This window comes from Strix aluco, chromosome 23 (assembly GCF_031877795.1).
Source record: "Strix aluco isolate bStrAlu1 chromosome 23, bStrAlu1.hap1, whole genome shotgun sequence".
In the NCBI taxonomy this organism is placed as follows: Eukaryota; Metazoa; Chordata; class Aves; order Strigiformes; family Strigidae; genus Strix; species Strix aluco.
This window is the reverse complement of record NC_133953.1, coordinates 4,249,965-4,256,024: the sequence shown is the minus strand read 5'-3', so window position 1 is coordinate 4,256,024 and position 6,060 is coordinate 4,249,965.

Here is a 6,060-nt window from a genome sequence, read left to right as displayed (position 1 = left end):
TGTGAGCGTGCATTAATGCATCTTTTGCCAGGGCTAGTCATTGACAGCAAATCGACTCCCACTAATAGTATGTGGGAGGGTGGCAAAATTGGGGGTGATGCAGAAAATAAAGCGTATTGACCAGCCAACTGCAGCGCCTCAGTAGCCTTTAATCTATTATTGCCCTTGATGGGGATGTTTTAATGCAACTTTACTGTCAATCGCATTTATAGTCGCACACTCTGCCTGCTGGGGAGCACTGTGAAAATGGCAGAACTTGGATCATGCTGTTGCTTAGAGCTCATAGTTATTGATCGTGGCCGGGCTCAGGAGTCTGGGTTATAATTATTTCATTAAACCATTTAATGGTTATCAAATATGAACCCTTCTAACATCACACTTAGGAAATGCAGCAAGCTTTAAGTTTTATTGTTAATCCATGTTGATCTTATTTTTCTTAAATCATCCGATGCTCCCAAGTGGTCGCTGTTCCCCTGCCAAGGCTCTCTGCGCATTGATCCCAGGAGAGCCGCTCTCAGCGACGCCAGCCTCTCACGTGGCACAGGGGGATGGGGTTATATGTGACTGAGCCTGCGATAACAGACCATCCCAAATAATAACTGGATGCCCTGGTCCCCTCTCTGACCTGTTTTTGCCATGGTGGAGTCACTCCCAGACTGCCACGGTGGAGAAGACACTCAGTCTCTTCCCTTACAGAGGATATTTCATGCCTCAGTTTCCCATTTGACATTTCCCATTTGGAGTTACTTGCCTTTTTTTTTTCTTCCCCCCCCCCCCCCCCCCCCCCCCCATTTGGGGTTTAGGGATGAAAAGGGCCAATTATTATGACCAAAACCCTCCCCTATTCAAAGACAGGCTGTTCATGCCTGTAAAAGAGGGAGGAAATTCCCCTTCCAAAGTGTTCTTGATTTTTATTTTTTTTTTATGAGAATGAAAACAATTATGTTGTTTTTCTTCCTATAACCAGAGTATGACTGCATCCCACTTGGTCCCAAATGTTTGAGGCAGCCTTAAAAGCATGGTAGGCAAAACACAGTCTGTTGTTGCATCTCTGACTCTGAGCATTTTCCTCTCTTCCCATTTGCCTCTCTTCCCCGGGTGTGTTATCCTCGACACGGCAGCTTGGAGCACCTTGTACTGGTGTGACAGGATTGCGCTGGGGCATGGCAGAAACGAGGTGATTTGGGGGGGCTGCTCTTGGTTCCTGAACCTCTAGAGGTGCAAGAGCTATTCCTGGCGCTGTCAGGCACTGACACCATGGGCTTTGGGGTTGTTTTTTCTATTAAAGTGGGCCAAGTTCTCTGAATTCCTCTTCATTTCACTTTTCTTCCTTGTGAGTGGCAGATCAAATGAAGGTTTAATTCCTGTAACTGGAAAGCCCCATAGGAACCACAGGAACTGTAGAAATCCCAGGGACTCTCATCAGCTGCCCTGGGGCACTTTCCTGCCCTCTCTCACACCCCAGTACCTTTCAAAAGTCACACAAACCTCATGGTTAAAATGTGGAAAAACTGGATGAACCCAGGTCTGGGGGGATAGGGAGGCTTCGAGGAAGTATCTCAGTATGCATTTGTATTCCAGATCCACTGAAAGCCTGTATTCGTTGGCACCTTTTCATTAAAACCCTGGATGCTCTGGAAAAGCTGTATCTTAATTTGAACAAACTGATTCCTTTTTCCTGTGGGCAGGTGATACAGTTTCTGCAGAGTCCTTTATCAGTATTCTGTGCTGCCTTCTGGCAGCTGCTCATTTTATGTTGCTTCAACCTATGCTGACCTCATTTTCTATCACAGAGCAGTGAAGGATTTGGTAAAAATTAGTTACATTAGTAGCTCCCGATACAGCCAGTTTATTTGTGATATGACAAATATTTCAGCCATTAGGATCTTTCCATCTCTTAGCAGCTTAAATGCACTCACTTATATTCCAAATCACTGCTTAATTTAAAAGCCTATTTGCCTAGATTGTTGCAGGCATGAAAAAAAATGCAGAACACTTACCCTTTCAAATAGGCCTGTAGCACAGCCGGAGTTGTGCCTGTGATTGGATCTCCAGCTCCATAACTTTACACTCGGCGAAGCCACAGACTAATCACTTAGTGCACGGCAGAAGCACATCAATTCCACGGAGGAAGGGTGGGCGCGACGCCGGAGATGCGGAGGCTGGATTGCTACCTTCTCCCCCGCCGTGCACTGATTCACCGGCCCTGCCTCAGTTTCCCCACCTGCCCTGCCGGGATTTGGTGGCTTTCTGGAGCTGCTCGGTCGCCCACCAGTTTGGGAATAGTGTGTGTGTAAGGGCGAGAGAGTCACTGCAGGGGTGGGGAAGGGCAGGGAGGCTGCAAAGCCACCCCTGAGAGTCGGTCAAGCAGGCAGCAGATAGGTGCTGGTTTGATACTTGCAGGGGGTTTCATGTTTCCTGTGACCCAAACACTTCTGTAAAGTAAATAAACTCATGGCAATGCCTGATGTCTTCAACCTTGCTGGTCCCTTTTCTAATCCTACAGTTCCGGGAGGGAGGGAAGGGTGTAAGCGCAGGGAAGATGCTGGGATGCCCCATCCCCGGTGCTGTGCCTCCTTGAACTCCTCCTAGCATTCGGCCAGGCCATTTTTCCAGGCTTTTTTCCACACCCAGGAGGCCTGAATGCTCCTTTTTAGAGACTTGCATGTTTTTATTTGTTCGAGATAACACTGGGATGTAACTCCAGGGTTGCTTTAAGGAACTCACACTGTTGCAAAGATCACAGTAAAATCCCAGGAGCTGCTGACTCTCCTGCAGTGTGAAGGTGGCCAGGTGCAGGTCCTTACCTGGGGACCATGTGTTATCCCTTTCCCTGGTTTTCCCCAGCCTCCTCCCAGATAGGTAGCTGGTGTTTCTGGATCACACCTTGCAGCTTGGCAGGGCAGATAGTGCTAGGTTTGATGGAGCACGGGGCAATGGGAAGCGAAGGAATTCACCAGCTCTAAAAAGCAACTGCTGAAAGTGTCATTTGCTTTTGAGGGAAGGTTTTTTTTTTTTTGGCTCATGGCGTTAGTCCCTTGGGCTTGCAGGCATTGCCTGCTGCTGATAATTCTGCAGAGCATCCTTTATGGTTGTGAAGAAGTAAGGAAAGGAATTTAAAAGTAAAATGCTGCTCACATGCAATTACTGCTTTTGATTGTGTCAGCTGGGATGCTTGACATCTTCTCTAAAGGTAAATTATCTCTAAAAATGTATGCTGTTTTATAGTAGGCTATGGCAGAGGATTCTAACTAAAAATAATTATCCTAAGGTACTCAGTCTTGATAAATTCTCTTGCACCTTTCACAATTAAGGAATTATGGTGGAGACATATTTAATTGCTAGAAAAAGCCTTGCAAAACCAGAGGAAACTGTAATTCTTGCTCAGTTTCACTATTCAACTTGCAAGACTCTGGGAGTTCAAATGCTGATGGAAGTGTATCGATTTTCCCCTATATTGAATGCTTCCAAAAAAAAAATCTCAACAAAAAAACCCAACCCGCCTCCCGTGATGCAAGTCCCATGGTTCCAATTAAAATCACCTGTTAACTTAAAAAGGTCTCTTTTTAAAAAGGGTTTAAAAGATTTTCATTTAATTGATTCAATGTAAAATGCCCTTTACAATTACCACTATAAACTACTTGTTTCCCACTGAGTAAGACCCAATTTGAGATGTTTATCAAGACTTTGCACTCTTTCCACTCTTCATACTGAGTTCTTAAATTCCTTATTGACAGCTCGCATCTGTCAGCAATGGATATTTTTAGTTTGTTGCAAGAAAGCTTTTAAAAGGTTGTAATGGCTTGATTTTGTCTCTGTGGTCTCAAGCAATAAATCAGCTCTGAATGGCCTCATAAGTGTGGGCAGTGCTGGGTGCCCATTATTTCAGAACTGTAAAATGACATGATTTAACAAATTTCTTCTGTCCTTCCTCTGAGTATTTCCATAAAGGCAGTGTTGTTTAGTGCAAAGATCACACCCCTCATATTTTCTTTACTTTTTTTTTGTGTCTTACAATAAACTCTTCACAACTAATAACCATTGTGGCACTGACTGGTTTCTGCTGAAGTCCCTGTGGCTTTGGTTGTGGGGCTTACCTAGAACTCTGTCCTCAAAAGACTGACCCCCTCCACCCCCAGTTTAATTGAGACGAGTGCGCTTTTATTAGAAGACAACAATTTGTTATTTGATCACGTCTGCTATCTCACTGCGCATAAAGACCACGGACGCTTTATTTTTTCAGCTGATTAAGGTGAGACAGGCAGAACAGCCCTGGCTTTGCAGTGCACAGTGTACGTACCTATCCCCTCAGTGTATTTTAGCTCCCAAAGCCTGTCAGGGGAGAGTTGATCCATCCAGAAAGCCACAAACGTTTTGTGCCGGCGAGCTGGATGGTTTTACAGGCAATCACCCCACCCTGCCCCGTATCCTGAGAAGGGGACCCAGACCCCAAAGCGCATCCCCTAACGTAAGGCAGAAAGGCCACAGAATTTATCTGACCACTCAGGGAGAAAAAGCAACTGATGGAGGGGAGAAAGAAAAAGAGAAATAAAGGACTGGGAAATCAAAGCCCACCTTGTTGGGTCATTTGAGGAGGCCAGGGAGTCTTGGTGATTTTTAATCTGGGAGCCTTCATCTGGGAACAGGTAGTTTTCCCCTTGGGTTGGCGACTTGCAGCACCCTGAGAAATCATGTCATTTCTGTAACCACAGCGCTCTGGGCTTGTGAAATACTAACATTTTAGCAGCAAAACCCCCTACTTTGCAGTTTTACACCACGGGACGCTTTGAGCCCTCAGGTTTCTTGCAGACCCAGGCACCGGGGAAGGGTCTTTCTGCAGAGCTGAGCGCATATATCCAGCTCAGCTGTGCTGCAGGTAACTGGGTTTTTCCCCAGAAAAAACAGCAGCTCCTCTGGGCTTGCGAGTTCTTGGGCCACCAGAGGGAAAGAGATTTTTCTCCCTTGCAGTCAGCATGGTTTGAATCTAGCAAATACCAGTCCTGCTTCTGAGAGGTGTTTTAAACTCAGCTTTCCCACTGTTAAGCTGAGCCTGCAAAGCTGCTGTTTCTCAGCCCCAGGGGTGCGGAGGGCACCCAGAGGCATCTGCCCCTGGCTCCACAAGGTGTAGCTGGGAGAGGCTTTTTCCCTCTAAATCCATTTGTGTCTCCATTAAAGCAGGCGTGCTCGGCCGAAGGCAAACGCTTCCATTCGGCAACTGTGAGCGCTTGCAACTTGCACATCTTTCCATGTAACAGCCCAGCACTCGAAGTACAACCACATCTCCCCTCCTCAAAATGGGGGCTGGCGTTTCATGCAGTTGGCTCTGGGAGGTTTTCAGCCTTTCCCCAACATTTTTGGGGGTGTTTGGATCTAGCTTTTCCTCCCAAATATTATTCTGGGTTTATGTGTGGATGTGAGGGGTTTATTTTCTTTTTATTACCCCTTTGTTACAGAAAAACAAGCTGAAATAATGTGTTGTCAGCTCCAGGGAGCTGCAAGTAGATACGCAGCAGTGCCTGAGCTCTGCTCTCCTGAGCCTGATGGTGCTTTAAGGCAAGAGGAGATTAAAACCAGGGTAAAAGTTAGAAAAACTAGAACTAGCCCTGCTCGGAAATGTGAGCCCATGTCCAGCAACACACCTTAACACCTTCTGTTTCCTCTGAGGATAGGAATGGGCATGTGGGTTTGCTCGGGGTGTACCCACCTTTCCTGATCCATCCTGCACATTCCCAACCCAAGGATGAAGGCAAGTGCTTGCCCCGTACATCAGGAACAAGGAGAGACCTGCCGGCTGCTGCACAGGGAGTGGGGCATCCCGGGGGGGCTGTAAGCACCACATTTTTCCTTTCCTCTGGGCAGGCTGTGCCTTTTCAGGCTCAGCTGGCAGGGTGGCAACTGGCTGTCGGTGAGTGCGGTCTCACCCTTGCTGTGGGTAACCGGGGGGCTGAGGGGGTGCCAGGCTGTGAAGACACGGAAAAGTGGGTCAAAGCAGGAATGCTGCGCGGGCGGCACCTCAACCCCTGAAACACTGGCCTGTTTCCTTTCTATGGGTGGGGAAAC